The sequence below is a fragment of the Crinia signifera genome, chromosome 1 (assembly GCF_055691185.1).
Source record: "Crinia signifera chromosome 1, ASM5569118v1, whole genome shotgun sequence".
In the NCBI taxonomy this organism is placed as follows: Eukaryota; Metazoa; Chordata; class Amphibia; order Anura; family Myobatrachidae; genus Crinia; species Crinia signifera.
In genome coordinates this window covers 236809840-236831275 of record NC_139217.1, presented here as the reverse complement: position 1 = coordinate 236831275, position 21436 = coordinate 236809840, and positions in this window count along the sequence as shown.

Sequence of the window (21436 nt, the reverse complement as noted above, 5' to 3'; positions counted from 1 at the left end):
TATAGAACACAGGGTTCCATTCATAGAACAAAGGGTTCTATTAATAGAACACAAGGTTTTATTCATAAAACACATGGTTATATTTATAGATCACGGGTGGTTTCCATTCAGAGAACACATGGTTTCATTCATAAAACACAGGGTTATATTCATAGAACACAGGGTTCCATTCATAGAACACAGGGTTCTATTAAGAGAACACAAGGTTTTATTCATAAAACACATGGTTATATTTATAGATCACGGGTGGTTTCCATTCAGAGAACACATCATTTCATTCATAAAACACAGGGTTCTATTCATAGAACACAGGGTTCCATTTATAGAACACTGGGTTCTATTCATAGAACACAAGGTTTTATTCATAGAACACATGGTTATATTTATAGATCACGGGTGGTTTCCATTCAGAGAACACATAATTTCATTCATAAAACACAGGGTTCTATTCATAGAACACAGGGTTCCATTTATAGAACACAGGGTTCTATTCATAGAACACAAGGTTCTATTCATAGAACACATGGTTATATTTATAGATCACGGGTGGTTTCCATTCAGAGAACACATAATTTTATTCATAAAACACTGGGTTCTATTCATAGAACACAGGGTTCCATTTATAGAACACAGGGTTCTATTCATAGAACTCAAGGTTTTATTCATAGAACAGATGGTTATATTTATAGATCACGGGTGGTTTCCATTCAGAGAACACATAATTGCATTCATAAAACACAGGGTTCTATTCATAGAACACAGGGTTCCATTTATAGAACACAGGGTTCTATTCATAGAACACAAGGTTTTATTCATAGAACACATGGCTATATTTATAGATCACGGGTGGTTTCCATTCAGAGAACACATGGTTTCATTCATAAAACACAGGGTTCTATTCATAGAACACAGGGTTCCATTCATAGAACACAGGGTTCTATTAATAGAACACAAGGTTTTATTCATAAAACACATGGTTATATTTATAGATCACGGGTGGTTTCCATTCAGAGAACACATCATTTCATTCATAAAACACAGGGTTCTATTCATAGAACACAGGGTTCCATTTATAGAACACAGGGTTCTATTCATAGAACACAAGGTTTTATTCATAGAACACATGGTTATATTTATAGATCACGGGTGGTTTCCATTCAGAGAACACATAATTTTATTCATAAAACACAGGGTTCTATTCATAGAACACAGGGTTCCATTTATAGAACACAGGGTTCTATTCATAGAACTCAAGGTTTTATTCATAGAACAGATGGTTATATTTATAGATCACGGGTGGTTTCCATTCAGAGAACACATAATTGCATTCATAAAACACAGGGTTCTATTCATAGAACACAGGGTTCCATTTATAGAACACAGGGTTCTATTCATAGAACACAAGGTTTTATTCATAGAACACATGGCTATATTTATAGATCACGGGTGGTTTCCATTCAGAGAACACATGGTTTCATTCATAAAACACAGGGTTCTATTTATAGAACACAGGGTTCCATTCATATAACACAGGGTTCTATTAATAGAACACAAGGTTTTATTCATAAAACACATGGTTATATTTATAGATCACGGGTGGTTTCCATTCAGAGAACACATGGTTTCATTCATAAAACACAGGGTTCTATTCATAGAACACAGGGTTCCATTCATAGAACACAGGGTTCTATTAAGAGAACACAAGGTTTTATTCATAGAACACATGGCTATATTTATAGATCACGGGTGGTTTCCATTCAGAGAACACATGGTTTCATTCATAAAACACAGGGTTCTATTTATAGAACACAGGGTTCCATTCATAGAACACAGGGTTCTATTAATAGAACACAAGGTTTTATTCATAAAACACATGGTTATATTTATAGATCACGGGTGGTTTCCATTCAGAGAACACATCATTTCATTCATAAAACACAGGGTTCTATTCATAGAACACAGGGTTCCATTTATAGAACACTGGGTTCTATTCATAGACCACAAGGTTTTATTCATAGAACACATGGTTATATTTATAGATCACGGGTGGTTTTCATTCAGAGAACACATAATTTTATTCATAAAACACAGGGTTCTATTCATAGAACACAGGGTTCCATTTATAGGACACAGGGTTCTATTCATAGAACACAAGGTTTTATTCATAGAACACATGGCTATATTTATAGATCACGGGTGGTTTCCATTCAGAGAACACATGGTTTCATTCATAAAACACAGGGTTCTATTTATAGAACACAGGGTTCCATTCATAGAACAAAGGGTTCTATTAATAGAACACAAGGTTTTATTCATAAAACACATGGTTATATTTATAGATCACGGGTGGTTTCCATTCAGAGAAAACATGGTTTCATTCATAAAACACAGGGTTATATTCATAGAACACAGGGTTCCATTCATAGAACACAGGGTTCTATTAAGAGAACACAAGGTTTTATTCATAAAACACATGGTTATATTTATAGATCACGGGTGGTTTCCATTCAAAGAACACATCATTTCATTCATAAAACACAGGGTTCTATTCATAGAACACAGGGTTCCATTTATAGAACACTGGGTTCTATTCATAGAACACAAGGTTTTATTCATAGAACACATGGTTATATTTATAGATCACGGGTGGTTTCCATTCAGAGAACACATAATTTCATTCATAAAACACAGGGTTCTATTCATAGAACACAGGGTTCCATTTATAGAACACAGGGTTCTATTCATAGAACACAAAGTTTTATTCATAGAACACATGGTTATATTTATAGATCACGGGTGGTTTCCATTCAGAGAACACATAATTTTATTCATAAAACACAGGGTTCTATTCATAGAACACAGGGTTCCATTTATAGAACACAGGGTTCTATTCATAGAACTCAAGGTTTTATTCATAGAACAGATGGTTATATTTATAGATCACGGGTGGTTTCCATTCAGAGAACACATAATTGCATTCATAAAACACAGGGTTCTATTCATAGAACACAGGGTTCCATTTATAGAACACAGGGTTCTATTCATAGAACACAAGGTTTTATTCATAGAACACATGGCTATATTTATAGATCACAGGTGGTTTCCATTCAGAGAACACATGGTTTCATTCATAAAACACAGGGTTCTATTCATAGAACACAGGGTTCCATTCATAGAACACAGGGTTCTATTAATAGAACACAAGGTTTTATTCATAAAACACATGGTTATATTTATAGATCACGGGTGGTTTCCATTCAGAGAACACATAATTTCTTTCATAAAACACAGGGTTCTATTCATAGAACACAGGGTTCCATTTATAGAACACAGGGTTCTATTCATAGAACACAAGGTTTTATTCATAGAACACATGGTTATATTTATAGATCACGGGTGGTTTCCATTCAGAGAACACATGGTTTCATTCATAAAACACAGGGTTCTATTTATAGAACACAGGGTTCCATTCATAGAACAAAGGGTTCTATTAATAGAACACAAGGTTTTATTCATAAAACACATGGTTATATTTATAGATCACGGGTGGTTTCCATTCAGAGAACACATGGTTTCATTCATAAAACAAAGGGTTATATTCATAGAACACAGGGTTCCATTCATAGAACACAGGGTTCTATTAATAGAACACAAGGTTTTATTCATAAAACACATGGTTATATTTATAGATCACGGGTGGTTTCCATTCAGAGAACACATGGTTTCATTCATAAAACACAGGGTTCTATTCATAGAACACAGGGTTCCATTTATAGAACACAGGGTTCTATTCATAGAACACAAGGATTTATTCATAGAACACATGGCTATATATATAGATCACGGGTGGTTTCCATTCAGAGAACACATGGTTTCATTCATAAAACACAGGGTTCTATTTATAGAACACAGGGTTCCATTCATAGAACAAAGGGTTCTATTAATAGAACACAAGGTTTTATTCATAAAACACATGGTTATATTTATAGATCACGGGTGGTTTCCATTCAGAGAAAACATGGTTTCATTCATAAAACACAGGGTTATATTCATAGAACACAGGGTTCCATTCATAGAACACAGGGTTCTATTAATAGAACACAAGGTTTTATTCATAAAACACATGGTTATATTTATAGATCACGGGTGGTTTCCATTCAAAGAACACATCATTTCATTCATAAAACACAGGGTTCTATTCATAGAACACAGGGTTCCATTTATAGAACACTGGGTTCTATTCATAGAACACAAGGTTTTATTCATAGAACACATGGTTATATTTATAGATCACGGGTGGTTTCCATTCAGAGAACACATAATTTCATTCATAAAACACAGGGTTCTATTCATAGAACACAGGGTTCCATTTATAGAACACAGGGTTCTATTCATAGAACACAAGGTTTTATTCATAGAACACATGGTTATATTTATAGATCACGGGTGGTTTCCATTCAGAGAACACATAATTTTATTCATAAAACACAGGGTTCTATTCATAGAACACAGGGTTCCATTTATAGAACACAGGGTTCTATTCATAGAACTCAAGGTTTTATTCATAGAACAGATAGTTATATTTATAGATCACGGGTGGTTTCCATTCAGAGAACACATAATTGCATTCATAAAACACAGGGTTCTATTCATAGAACACAGGGTTCCATTTATAGAACACAGGGTTCTATTCATAGAACACAAGGTTTTATTCATAGAACACATGGCTATATTTATAGATCACAGGTGGTTTCCATTCAGAGAACACATGGTTTCATTCATAAAACACAGGGTTCTATTCATAGAACACAGGGTTCCATTCATAGAACACAGGGTTCTATTAATAGAACACAAGGTTTTATTCATAAAACACATGGTTATATTTATAGATCACGGGTGGTTTCCAGTCAGAGAACACATGGTTTCATTCATAAAACACAGGGTTCTATTCATAGAACACAGGATTCCATTCATAGAACACAGGGTTCTATTAATAGAACACAAGGTTGTATTCATAAAACACATGGTTATATTTATAGATCACGGGTGGTTTCCATTCAGAGAACACATCATTTCATTCATAAAACACAGGGTTCTATTCATAGAACACAGGGTTCCATTTATAGAACACAGGGTTCTATTCATAGAACACAAGGTTTTATTCATAAAACACATGGTTATATTTATAGATCACGGGTTGTTTCCATTCAGAGAACACATAATTTCATTCATAAAACACAGGGTTCTATTCATAGAACACAGGGTTCCATTTATAGAACACAGGGTTCTATTCATAGAACTCAAGGTTTTATTCATAGAACAGATGGTTATATTTATAGGTCACGGGTGGTTTCCATTCAGAGAACACATAATTGCATTCATAAAACACAGGGTTCTATTCATAGAACACAGGGTTCCATTTATAGAACACAGGGTTCTATTCATAGAACACAAGGTTTTATTCATAGAACACATGGTTATATTTATAGATCACGGGTGGTTTCCATTCAGAGAACACATGGTTTCATTCATAAAACACAGGGTTCTATTCATAGAACACAGGGTTCCATTCATAGAACACAGGGTTCTATTAATAGAACACAAGGTTTTATTCATAAAACACATGGTTATATTAATAGATCACGGGTGGTTTCCATTCAGAGAACACATCATTTCATTCATAAAACACAGGGTTCTATTCATAGAACACAGGGTTCCATTTATAGAACACTGGGTTCTATTCATAGAACACACGGTTTTATTCATAGAACACATGGTTATATTTATAGATCACGGGTGGTTTCCATTCAGAGAACACATAATTGCATTCATTAAACAAAGGGTTATTCATAGAACACAGGGTTCCATTTATAAAACACAGGGTTCTATTCATAGAAAACAAGGTTTTATTCATAGAACACATGGCTATATTTATAGATCACGGGTGGTTTCCATTCAGAGAACACATGGTTTCATTCATAAAACACAGGGTTCTATTTATAGAACACAGGGTTCCATTCATAGAACACAGGGTTCTATTAATAAAACACAAGGTTTTATTCATACAACACATGGTTATATTTATAGATCACGTGTGGTTTCCATTCAGAGAACACATGGTTTCATTCATAAAACAGAGGGTTCTATTCATAGAACACAGGGTTCCATTCATAGAACACATGGTTCTATTAATAGAACACAAGGTTTTATTCATAAAACACATGGTTATATTTATAGATCACGGGTGGTTTCCATTCAGAGAACACATGATTTCATTCATAAAACACAGGGTTCTATTTATAGAACACAGGGTTCCATTCATAGAACACAGGGTTCTATTAATAGAACACAAGGTTTTATTCATAAAACACATGGTTATATTTATAGATCACGGGTGGTTTCCATTCAGAGAACACATAATTTCATTCATAAAACACAGGGTTCTATTCATAGAACACAGGGTTCCATTTATAGAACACAGGGTTCTATTCATAGAACACAAGGTTTTATTCATAGAACACATGGTTATATTTATAGATCACGGGTGGTTTCCATTCAGAGAACACATAATTTTATTCATAAAACACAGGGTTCTATTCATAGAACACAGGGTTCCATTTATAGAACACAGGGTTCTATTCATAGAACTCAAGGTTTTATTCATAGAACAGATGGTTATATTTATAGGTCACGGGTGGTTTCCATTCAGAGAACACATAATTGCATTCATAAAACACAGGGTTCTATTCATAGAACACAGGGTTCTATTTATAGAACACAGGGTTCTATTCATAGAACACAAGGTTTTATTCATAGAACACATGGCTATATTTATAGATCACAGGTGGTTTCCATTCAGAGAACACATGGTTTCATTCATAAAACACAGGGTTCTATTCATAGAACACAGGGTTCCATTCATAGAACACAGGGTTCTATTAATAGAACACAAGGTTTTATTCATAAAACACATGGTTATATTTATAGATCACGGGTGGTTTCCATTCAGAGAACACATAATTTCATTCATAAAACACAGGGTTCTATTCATAGAACACAGGGTTCCATTTATAGAACACAGGGTTCTATTCATAGAACACAAGGTTTTATTCATAGAACACATGGTTATATTTATAGATCACGGGTGGTTTCCATTCAGAGAACACATGGTTTCATTCATAAAACACAGGGTTCTATTTATAGAACACAGGGTTCCATTCATAGAACAAAGGGTTCTATTAATAGAACACAAGGTTTTATTCATAAAACACATGGTTATATTTATAGATCACGGGTGGTTTCCATTCAGAGAACACATGGTTTCATTCATAAAACAAAGGGTTATATTCATAGAACACAGGGTTCCATTCATAGAACACAGGGTTCTATTAATAGAACACAAGGTTTTATTCATAAAACACATGGTTATATTTATAGATCACGGGTGGTTTCCATTCAGAGAACACATGGTTTCATTCATAAAACACAGGGTTCTATTCATAGAACACAGGGTTCCATTTATAGAACACAGGGTTCTATTCATAGAACACAAGGATTTATTCATAGAACACATGGCTATATATATAGATCACGGGTGGTTTCCATTCAGAGAACACATGGTTTCATTCATAAAACACAGGGTTCTATTTATAGAACACAGGGTTCCATTCATAGAACAAAGGGTTCTATTAATAGAACACAAGGTTTTATTCATAAAACACATGGTTATATTTATAGATCACGGGTGGTTTCCATTCAGAGAAAACATGGTTTCATTCATAAAACACAGGGTTATATTCATAGAACACAGGGTTCCATTCATAGAACACAGGGTTCTATTAAGAGAACACAAGGTTTTATTCATAAAACACATGGTTATATTTATAGATCACGGGTGGTTTCCATTCAAAGAACACATCATTTCATTCATAAAACACAGGGTTCTATTCATAGAACACAGGGTTCCATTTATAGAACACTGGGTTCTATTCATAGAACACAAGGTTTTATTCATAGAACACATGGTTATATTTATAGATCACGGGTGGTTTCCATTCAGAGAACACATAATTTCATTCATAAAACACAGGGTTCTATTCATAGAACACAGGGTTCCATTTATAGAACACAGGGTTCTATTCATAGAACACAAGGTTTTATTCATAGAACACATGGTTATATTTATAGATCACGGGTGGTTTCCATTCAGAGAACACATAATTTTATTCATAAAACACAGGGTTCTATTCATAGAACACAGGGTTCCATTTATAGAACACAGGGTTCTATTCATAGAACTCAAGGTTTTATTCATAGAACAGATAGTTATATTTATAGATCACGGGTGGTTTCCATTCAGAGAACACATAATTGCATTCATAAAACACAGGGTTCTATTCATAGAACACAGGGTTCCATTTATAGAACACAGGGTTCTATTCATAGAACACAAGGTTTTATTCATAGAACACATGGCTATATTTATAGATCACAGGTGGTTTCTATTCAGAGAACACATGGTTTCATTCATAAAACACAGGGTTCTATTCATAGAACACAGGGTTCCATTCATAGAACACAGGGTTCTATTCATAGAACACAAGGTTTTATTCATAGAACACATGGTTATATTTATAGATCACGGGTGGTTTCCATTCAGAGAACACATGGTTTCATTCATAAAACACAGGGTTCTATTCATAGAACACAGGGTTCCATTCATAGAACACAGGGTTCTATTAATAGAACACAAGGTTTTATTCATAAAACACATGGTTATATTAATAGATCACGGGTGGTTTCCATTCAGAGAACACATCATTTCATTCATAAAACACAGGGTTCTATTCATAGAACACAGGGTTCCATTTATAGAACACTGGGTTCTATTCATAGAACACACGGTTTTATTCATAGAACACATGGTTATATTTATAGATCACGGGTGGTTTCCATTCAGAGAACACATAATTGCATTCATTAAACAAAGGGTTATTCATAGAACACAGGGTTCCATTTATAGAACACAGGGTTCTATTCATAGAAAACAAGGTTTTATTCATAGAACACATGGCTATATTTATAGATCACGGGTGGTTTCCATTCAGAGAACACATGGTTTCATTCATAAAACACAGGGTTCTATTTATAGAACACAGGGTTCCATTCATAGAACACAGGGTTCTATTAATAAAACACAAGGTTTTATTCATACAACACATGGTTATATTTATAGATCACGTGTGGTTTCCATTCAGAGAACACATGGTTTCATTCATAAAACAAAGGGTTATTCATAGAACACAGGGTTCCATTTATAGAACACAGGGTTCTATTCATAGAAAACAAGGTTTTATTCATAAAACACATGGTTATATTTATAGATCACGGGTGGTTTCCATTCAGAGAACACATGATTTCATTCATAAAACACAGGGTTCTATTTATAGAACACAGGGTTCCATTCATAGAACACAGGGTTCTATTAATAGAACACAAGGTTTTATTCATAAAACACATGGTTATATTTATAGATCACGGGTGGTTTCCAGTCAGAAAACACATGGTTTAATTTATAAAACACAGGGTTCTATTCATAGAACACAGGGTTCCATTCATAGAACACAGGGTTCTATTAATAGAACACAAGGTTTTATTCATAAAACACATGGTTATATTTATAGATCACGGGTGGTTTCCATTCAGAGAACACATAATTTCATTCATAAAACACAGGGTTCTATTCATAGAACACAGGGTTCCATTTATAGAACACAGGGTTCTATTCATAGAACACAAGGTTTTATTCATAGAACACATGGTTATATTTATAGATCATGGGTGGTTTCCATTCAGAGAACACATAATTTTATTCATAAAACACAGGGTTCTATTCATAGAACACAGGGTTCCATTTATAGAACACAGGGTTCTATTCATAGAACTCAAGGTTTTATTCATAGAACAGATGGTTATATTTATAGATCACGGGTGGTTTCCATTCAGAGAACACATGATTGCATTCATAAAACACAGGGTTCTATTCATAGAACACAGGGTTCCATTTATAGAACACATGGTTCTATTCATAGAACACAAGGTTTTATTCATAGAACACATGGCTATATTTATAGATCACGGGTGGTTTCCATTCAGAGAACACATGGTTTCATTCATAAAACACAGGGTTCTATTTATAGAACACAGGGTTCCATTCATAGAACACAGGGTTCTATTAATAGAACACAAGGTTTTATACATAAAACACATGGTTATATTTATAGATCACGGGTGGTTTCCATTCAGAGAACACATGGTTTCATTCATAAAACACAGGGTTCTATTCATAGAACACAGGGTTCCATTCATAGAACACAGGGTTCTATTAAGAGAACACAAGGTTTTATTCATAGAACACATGGCTATATTTATAGATCACGGGTGGTTTCCATTCAGAGAACACATGGTTTAATTCATAAAACACAGGGTTCTATTTATAGAACACAGGGTTCCATTCATAGAACACAGGGTTCTATTAATAGAACACAAGGTTTTATTCATAAAACACATGGTTATATTTATAGATCACGGGTGGTTTCCATTCAGAGAACACATCATTTCATTCATAAAACACAGGGTTCTATTCATAGAACACAGGGTTCCATTTATAGAACACTGGGTTCTATTCATAGACCACAAGGTTTTATTCATAGAACACATGGTTATATTTATAGATCACGGGTGGTTTTCATTCAGAGAACACATAATTTTATTCATAAAACACAGGGTTCTATTCATGGACACAGGGTTCCAATTATAGAACACAGGGTTCTATTCATAGAACACAAGGTTTTATTCATAAAACACATGGTTATATTTATAGATCACGGGTGGTTTCCATTCAGAGAACACATCATTTCATTCATAAAACACAGGGTTCTATTCATAGAACACAGGGTTCCATTTATAGAACACTGGGTTCTATTCATAGACCACAAGGTTTTATTCATAGAACACATGGTTATATTTATAGATCACGGGTGGTTTTTATTCAGAGAACACATAATTTCATTCATAAAACACAGGGTTCTATTCATAGAACACAGGGTTCCATTTATAGAACACAGGGTTCTATTCATAGAACACAAGGTTTTATTCATAGAACACATGGCTATATTTATAGATCACGGGTGGTTTCCATTCAGAGAACACATGGTTTCATTCATAAAACACAGGGTTCTATTTATAGAACACAGGGTTCCATTCATAGAACACAGGGTTCTATTAATAGAACACAAGGTTTTATTCATAAAACACATGGTTATATTTATAGATCACGGGTGGTTTCCATTCAGAGAACACATGGTTTCATTCATAAAACACAGGGTTCTATTCATAGAACACAGGGTTCCATTCATAGAACACAGGGTTCTATTAAGAGAACACAAGGTTTTATTCATAAAACACATGGTTATATTTATAGATCACGGGTGGTTTCCATTCAGGGAACACATCATTTCATTCATAAAACACAGGGTTCTATTCATAGAACACAGGGTTCCATTTATAGAACACTGGGTTCTATTCATAGAACACAAGGTTTTATTCATAGAACACATGGTTATATTTATAGATCACGGGTGGTTTCCATTCAGAGAACACATAATTTCATTCATAAAACACAGGGTTCTATTCATAGAACACAGGGTTCCATTTATAGAACACAGGGTTCTATTCATAGAACACAAGGTTTTATTCATAGAACACATGGTTATATTTATAGATCACGGGTGGTTTCCATTCAGAGAACACATAATTTTATTCATAAAACACAGGGTTCTATTCATAGAACATAGGGTTCCATTTATAGAACACAGGATTCTATTCATAGAACTCAAGGTTTTATTCATAGAACAGATGGTTATATTTATAGATCACGGGTGGTTTCCATTCAGAGAACACATAATTGCATTCATAAAACACAGGGTTCTATTCATAGAACACAGGGTTCCATTTATAGAACACAGGGTTCTATTCATAGAACACAAGGTTTTATTCATAGAACACATGGCTATATTTATAGATCACGGGTGGTTTCCATTCAGAGAACACATGGTTTCATTCATAAAACACAGGGTTCTATTTATAGAACACAGGGTTCCATTCATAGAACACAGGGTTCTATTAATAGAACACAAGGTTTTATTCATAAAACACATGGTTATATTTATAGATCACGGGTGGTTTCCATTCAGAGAACACATGGTTTCATTCATAAAACACAGGGTTCAATTCATAGAACACAGGGTTCCATTTATAGAACACAGGGTTCTATTCATAGAAAACAAGGTTTTATTCATAGAACACATGGCTATATTTATAGATCACGGGTGGTTTCCATTCAGAGAACACATGGTTTCATTCATAAAACACAGGGTTCTATTTATAGAACACAGGGTTCCATTCATAGAACACAGGGTTCTATTAATAAAACACAAGGTTTTATTCATAAAACACATGGTTATATTTATAGATCACGGGTGGTTTCCATTCAGAGAACACATGGTTTCATTCATAAAACACAGGGTTCTATTCATAGAACACAGGGTTCCATTCATAGAACACAGGGTTCTATTAATAGAACACAAGGTTTTATTCATAAAACACATGGTTATATTTATAGATCACGGGTGGTTTCCATTCAGAGAACACATGATTTCATTCATAAAACACAGGGTTCTATTTATAGAACACAGGGTTCCATTCATAGAACACAGGGTTCTATTAATAGAACACAAGGATTTATTCATAAAACACATGGTTATATTTATAGATCACGGGTGGTTTCCAGTCAGAGAACACATGGTTTCATTCATAAAACACAGGGTTCTATTCATAGAACACAGGATTCCATTAATAGAACACAGGGTTCTATTAATAGAACACAAGGTTGTATTCATAAAACACATGGTTATATTTATAGATCACGGGTGGTTTCCATTCAGAGAACACATCATTTCATTCATAAAACACAGGGTTCTATTCATAGAACACAGGGTTCCATTTATAGAACACAGGGTTCTATTCATAGAACACAAGGTTTTATTCATAAAACACATGGTTATATTTATAGATCACGGGTGGTTTCCATTCAGAGAACACATAATTTCATTCATAAAACACAGGGTTCTATTCATAGAACACAGGGTTCCATTTATAGAACACAGGGTTCTATTCATAGAACTCAAGGTTTTATTCATAGAACAGATGGTTATATTTATAGATCACGGGTGGTTTCCATTCAGAGAACACATAATTGCATTCATAAAACACAGGGTTCTATTCATAGAACACAGGGTTCCATTTATAGAACACAGGGTTCTATTCATAGAACACAAGGTTTTATTCATAAAACACATGGTTATATTTATAGATCGCGGGTGGTTTCCATTCAGAGAACACATGGTTTCATTCATAAAACACAGGGTTCTATTCATAGAACACAGGGTTCCATTCATAGAACACAGGGTTCTATTCATAGAACACAAGGTTTTATTCATAAAACACATGGTTATATTTATAGATCACGGGTGGTTTCCATTCAGAGAACACATCATTTCATTCATAAAACACAGGGTTCTATTCATAGAACACAGGGTTCCATTTATAGAACACTGGGTTCTATTCATAGACCACAAGGTTTTATTCATAGAACACATGGTTGTATTTATAGATCACGGGTGGTTTTCATTCAGAGAACACATAATTTTATTCATAAAACACAGGGTTCTATTCATAGAACACAGGGTTCCATTTATAGAACACAGGGTTCTATTCATAGAACACAAGGTTTTATTCATAGAACACATGGCTATATTTATAGATCACGGGTGGTTTCCATTCAGAGAACACATGGTTTCATTCATAAAACACAGGGTTCTATTTATAGAACACATGGTTCCATTCATAGAACACAGGGTTCTATTAATAGAAAACAAGGTTTTATTCATAAAACACATGGTTATATTTATAGATCACGGGTGGTTTCCATTCAGAGAACACATGGTTTCATTCATAAAACACAGGGTTCTATTCATAGAACACAGGGTTCCATTTATAGAACACTGGGTTCTATTCATAGAACACAAGGTTTTATTCATAGAACACATGGTTATATTTATAGATCACGGGTGGTTTCCATTCAGAGAACACATAATTTCATTCATAAAACACAGGGTTCTATTCATAGAACACAGGGTTCCATTTATAGAACACAGGGTTCTATTCATAGAACACAAGGTTTTATTCATAGAACACATGGTTATATTTATAGATCACGGGTGGTTTCCATTCAGAGAACACATAATTTTATTCATAAAACACAGGGTTCTATTCATAGAACACAGGGTTCCATTTATAGAATACAGGGTTCTATTCATAGAACTCAAGGTTTTATTCATAGAACAGATGGTTATATTTATAGATCACGGGTGGTTTTCATTCAGAGAACACATAATTGCATTCATAAAACACAGGGTTCTATTCATAGAACACAGGGCTCCATTTATAGAACACAGGGTTCTTTTCATAGAACACAAGGTTTTATTCATAGAACACATGGCTATATTTATAGATCACGGGTGGTTTCCATTCAGAGAACACATGGTTTCATTCATAAAACACAGGGTTCTATTCATAGAACACAGGGTTCCATTCATAGAACACAGGGTTCTATTAATAGAACACAAGGTTGTATTCATAAAACACATGGTTATATTTATAGATCACGGGTGGTTTCCATTCAGAGAACACATCATTTCATTCATAAAACACAGGGTTCTATTCATAGAACACAGGGTTCCATTTATAGAACACTGGGTTCTATTCATAGACCACAAGGTTTTATTCATAGAACACATGGTTATATTTATAGATCACGGGTGGTTTCCATTCAGAGAACACATAATTTTATTCATAAAACACAGGGTTCAATTCATAGAACACAGGGTTCCATTTATAGAACACAGGGTTCTATTCATAGAACTCAAGGTTTTATTCATAGAACAGATGGTTATATTTATAGATCACGGGTGGTTTCCATTCAGAGAACACATAATTGCATTCATAAAACACAGGGTTCTATTTATAGAACACAGGGTTCCATTCATAGAACACAGGGTTCTATTAATAAAACACAAGGTTTTATTCATAAAACACATGGTTATATTTATAGATCACGGGTGGTTTCCATTCAGAGAACACATGGTTTCATTCATAAAACACAGGGTTCAATTCATAGAACACAGGGTTCCATTTATAGAACACAGGGTTCTATTCATAGAAAACAAGGTTTTATTCATAGAACACATGGCTATATTTATAGATCAAGGGTGGTTTCCATTTAGAGAACACATGGTTTCATTCATAAAACACAGGGTTCTATTTATAGAACACAGGGTTCCATTCATAGAACACAGGGTTCTATTAATAAAACACAAGGTTTTTTTCATAAAACACATGGTTATATTTATAGATCACGGGTGGTTTCCATTCAGAGAACACATGGTTTCATTCATAAAACACAGGGTTCTATTCATAGAACACAGGGTTCCATTCATAGAACACAGGGTTCTATTAATAGAACACAAGGTTTTATTCATAAAACACATGGTTATATTTATAGATCACGGGTGGTTTCCATTCAGAGAACACATGGTTTCATTCATAAAACACAGGGTTCTATTTATAGAACACAGGGTTCCATTCATAGAACACAGGGTTCTATTAATAGAACACAAGGTTTTATTCATAAAACACATGGTTATATTTATAGATCACGGGTGGTTTCCAGTCAGAGAACACATGGTTTCATTCATAAAACACAGGGTTCTATTCATAGAACACAGGATTCCATTCATAGAACACAGGGTTCTATTAATAGAACACAAGGTTGTATTCATAAAACACATGGTTATATTTATAGATCACGGGTGGTTTCCATTCAGAGAACACATCATTTCATTCATAAAACACAGGGTTCTATTCATAGAACACAGGGTTCCATTTATAGAACACAGGGTTCTATTCATAGAACACAAGGTTTTATTCATAAAACACATGGTTATATTTATAGATCACGGGTTGTTTCCATTCAGAGAACACATAATTTCATTCATAAAACACAGGGTTCTATTCATAGAACACAGGGTTCCATTTATAGAACACAGGGTTCTATTCATAGAACTCAAGGTTTTATTCATAGAACAGATGGTTATATTTATAGATCACGGGTGGTTTCCATTCAGAGAACACATAATTGCATTCATAAAACACAGGGTTCTATTCATAGAACACAGGGTTCCATTTATAGAACACAGGGTTCTATTCATAGAACACAAGGTTTTATTCATAGAACAGATGGTTATATTTATAGATCACGGGTGGTTTCCATTCAGAGAACACATAATTGCATTCATAAAACACAGGGTTCTATTTATAGAAAACAGGGTTCCATTCATAGAACACAGGGTTCTATTAATAAAACACAAGGTTTTATTCATAAAACACATGGTTATATTTATAGATCACGGGTGGTTTCCATTCAGAGAACACATGGTTTCATTCATAAAACACAGGGTTCAATTCATAGAACACAGGGTTCCATTCATAGAACACAGGGTTCTATTAATAAAACACAAGGTTTTTTTCATAAAACACATGGTTATATTTATAGATCACGGGTGGTTTCCATTCAGAGAACACATGGTTTCATTCATAAAACACAGGGTTCTATTCATAGAACACAGGGTTCCATTCATAGAACACAGGGTTCTATTAATAGAACACAAGGTTTTATTCATAAAACACATGGTTATATTTATAGATCACGGGTGGTTTCCATTCAGAGAACACATGATTTCATTCATAAAACACAGGGTTCTATTCATAGAACACAGGGTTCCATTCATAGAACACAGGGTTCTATTAATAGAACACAAGGTTTTATTCATAAAACACATGGTTATATTTATAGATCACGGGTGGTTTCCAGTCAGAGAACACATGGTTTCATTCATAAAACACAGGGTTCTATTCATAGAACACAGGATTCCATTCATAGAACACAGGGTTCTATTAATAGAACACAAGGTTGTATTCATAAAACACATGGTTATATTTATAGATCACGGGTGGTTTCCATTCAGAGAACACATCATTTCATTCATAAAACACAGGGTTCTATTCATAGAACACAGGGTTCCATTTATAGAACACAGGGTTCTATTCATAGAACACAAGGTTTTATTCATAAAACACATGGTTATATTTATAGATCACGGGTTGTTTCCATTCAGAGAACACATCATTTCATTCATAAAACACAGGGTTCTATTCATAGAACACAGGGTTCCATTTATAGAACACAGGGTTCTATTCATAGAACTCAAGGTTTTATTCATAGAACAGATGGTTATATTTATAGATCACGGGTGGTTTCCATTCAGAGAACACATAATTGCATTCATAAAACACAGGGTTCTATTCATAGAACACAGGGTTCCATTTATAGAACACAGGGTTCTATTCATAGAACACAAGGTTTTATTCATAGAACACATGGTTATATTTATAGATCACGGGTGGTTTCCATTCTGAGAACACATGGTTTCATTCATAAAACACAGGGTTCTATTCATAGAACACAGGGTTCCATTCATAGAACACAGGGTTCTATTAATAGAACACAAGGTTTTATTCATAAAACACATGGTTATATTAATAGATCACGGGTGGTTTCCATTCAGAGAACACATCATTTCATTCATAAAACACAGGGTTCTATTCATAGAACACAGGGTTCCATTTATAGAACACTGGGTTCTATTCATAGAACACACGGTTTTATTCATAGAACACATGGTTATATTTATAGATCACGGGTGGTTTCCATTCAGAGAACACATAATTGCATTCATTAAACAAAGGGTTATTCATAGAACACAGGGTTCCATTTATAGAACACAGGGTTCTATTCATAGAAAACAAGGTTTTATTCATAGAACACATGGCTATATTTATAGATCACGGGTGGTTTCCATTCAGAGAACACATGGTTTCATTCATAAAACACAGGGTTCTATTTATAGAACACAGGGTTCCATTCATAGAACACAGGGTTCTATTAATAAAACACAAGGTTTTATTCATACAACACATGGTTATATTTATAGATCACGTGTGGTTTCCATTCAGAGAACACATGGTTTCATTCATAAAACAGAGGGTTCTATTCATAGAACACAGGGTTCCATTCATAGAACACAGGGTTCTATTAATAGAACACAAGGTTTTATTCATAAAACACATGGTTATATTTATAGATCACGGGTGGTTTCCATTCAGAGAACACATGATTTCATTCATAAAACACAGGGTTCTATTCATAGAACACAGGGTTCCATTCATAGAACACAGGGTTCTATTAATAGAACACAAGGTTTTATTCATAAAACACATGGTTATATTTATAGATCACGGGTGGTTTCCAGTCAGAAAACACATGGTTTCATTCATAAAACACAGGGTTCTATTCATAGAACACAGGGTTCCATTCATAGAACACAGGGTTCTATTAATAGAACACAAGGTTTTATTCATAAAACACATGGTTATATTTATAGATCACGGGTGGTTTCCATTCAGAGAACACATAATTTCATTCATAAAACACAGGGTTCTATTCATAGAACACAGGGTTCCATTTATAGAACACAGGGTTCTATTCATAGAACACAAGGTTTTATTCATAGAACACATGGTTATATTTATAGATCACGGGTGGTTTCCATTCAGAGAACACATAATTTTATTCATAAAACACAGGGTTCTATTCATAGAACACAGGGTTCCATTTATAGAACACAGGGTTCTATTCATAGAACTCAAGGTTTTATTCATAGAACAGATGGTTATATTTATAGATCACGGGTGGTTTCCATTCAGAGAACACATGATTGCATTCATAAAACACAGGGTTCTATTCATAGAACACAGGGTTCCATTTATAGAACACAGGGTTCTATTCATAGAACACAAGGTTTTATTCATAGAACACATGGCTATATTTATAGATCACGGGTGGTTTCCATTCAGAGAACACATGGTTTCATTCATAAAACACAGGGTTCTATTTATAGAACACAGGGTTCCATTCATAGAACACAGGGTTCTATTAATAGAACACAAGGTTTTATACATAAAACACATGGTTATATTTATAGATCACGGGTGGTTTCCATTCAGAGAACACATGGTTTCATTCATAAAACACAGGGTTCTATTCATAGAACACAGGGTTCCATTCATAGAACACAGGGTTCTATTAAGAGAACACAAGGTTTTATTCATAGAACACATGGCTATATTTATAGATCACGGGTGGTTTCCATTCAGAGAACACATGGTTTCATTCATAAAACACAGGGTTCTATTCATAGAACACAGGGTTCCATTCATAGAACACAGGGTTCTATTAATAGAACACAAGGTTTTATTCATAAAACACATGGTTATATTTATAGATCACGGGTGGTTTCCATTCAGAGAACACATGGTTTCATTCATAAAACACAGGGTTCTATTCATAGAACACAGGGTTCCATTCATAGAACACAGGGTTCTATTAAGAGAACACAAGGTTTTATTCATAAAACACATGGTTATATTTATAGATCACGGGTGGTTTCCATTCAGAGAACACATGGTTTCATTCATAAAACACAGGGTTCTATTCATAGAACACAGGGTTCCATTCATAGAACACAGGGTTCCATTCATAGAACACAGGGTTCTATTAATAGAACACAAGGTTTTATTCATAAAACACATGGTTATATTTATAGATCACGGGTGGTTTCCATTCAGAGAACACATAATTTTATTCATAAAACACAGGGTTCTATTCATAGAACACAGGGTTCCATTTATAGAACACAGGGTTCTATTCATAGAACACAAGGTTTTATTCATAGAACAGATGGTTATATTTATAGATCACGGGTGGTTTCCATTCAGAGAACACATAATTGCATTCATAAAACACAGGGTTCTATTCATAGAACACAGGGTTCCATTTATAGAACACAGGGTTCTATTCATAGAACACAAGGTTTTATTCATAGAACACATGGCTATATTTATAGATCACGGGTGGTTTCCATTCAGAGAACACATGGTTTCATTCATAAAACACAGGGTTCTATTTATAGAACACAGGGTTCCATTCATAGAACACAGGGTTCTATTAATAGAACACAAGGTTTTATTCATAAAACACATGGTTATATTTATAGATCACGGGTGGTTTCCATTCAGAGAACACATGGTTTCATTCATAAAACACAGGGTTATATTCATAGAACACAGGGTTCCATTCATAGAACACAGGGTTCTATTAAGAGAACACAAGGTTTTATTCATAAAACACATGGTTATATTTATAGATCACGGGTGGTTTCCATTCAGAGAACACATCATTTCATTCATAAAACACAGGGTTCTATTCATAGAACACAGGGTTCCATTTATAGAACACTGGGTTCTATTCATAGAACACAAGGTTTTATTCATAGAACACATGGTTATATTTATAGATCACGGGTGGTTTCCATTCAGAGAACACATAATTTCATTCATAAAACACAGGGTTCTATTCATAGAACACAGGGTTCCATTTATAGAACACAGGGTTCTATTCATAGAACACAAGGTTCTATTCATAGAACACATGGTTATATTTATAGATCACGGGTGGTTTCCATTCAGAGAACACATAATTTTATTCATAAAACACTGGGTTCTATTCATAGAACACAGGGTTCCATTTATAGAACACAGGGTTCTATTCATAGAACTCAAGGTTTTATTCATAGAACAGATGGTTATATTTATAGATCACGGGTGGTTTCCATTCAGAGAACACATAATTGCATTCATAAAACACAGGGTTCTATTCATAGAACACAGGGTTCCATTTATAGAACACAGGGTTCTATTCATAGAACACAAGGTTTTATTCATAGAACACATGGCTATATTTATAGATCACGGGTGGTTTCCATTCAGAGAACACATGGTTTCATTCATAAAACACAGGGTTCTATTCATAGAACACAGGGTTCCATTCATAGAACACAGGGTTCTATTAATAGAACACAAGGTTTTATTCATAAAACACATGGTTATATTTATAGATCACGGGTGGTTTCCATTCAGAGAACACATCATTTCATTCATAAAACACAGGGTTCTATTCATAGAACACAGGGTTCCATTTATAGAACACAGGGTTCTATTCATAGAACACAAGGTTTTATTCATAGAACACATGGTTATATTTATAGATCACGGGTGGTTTCCATTCAGAGAACACATAATT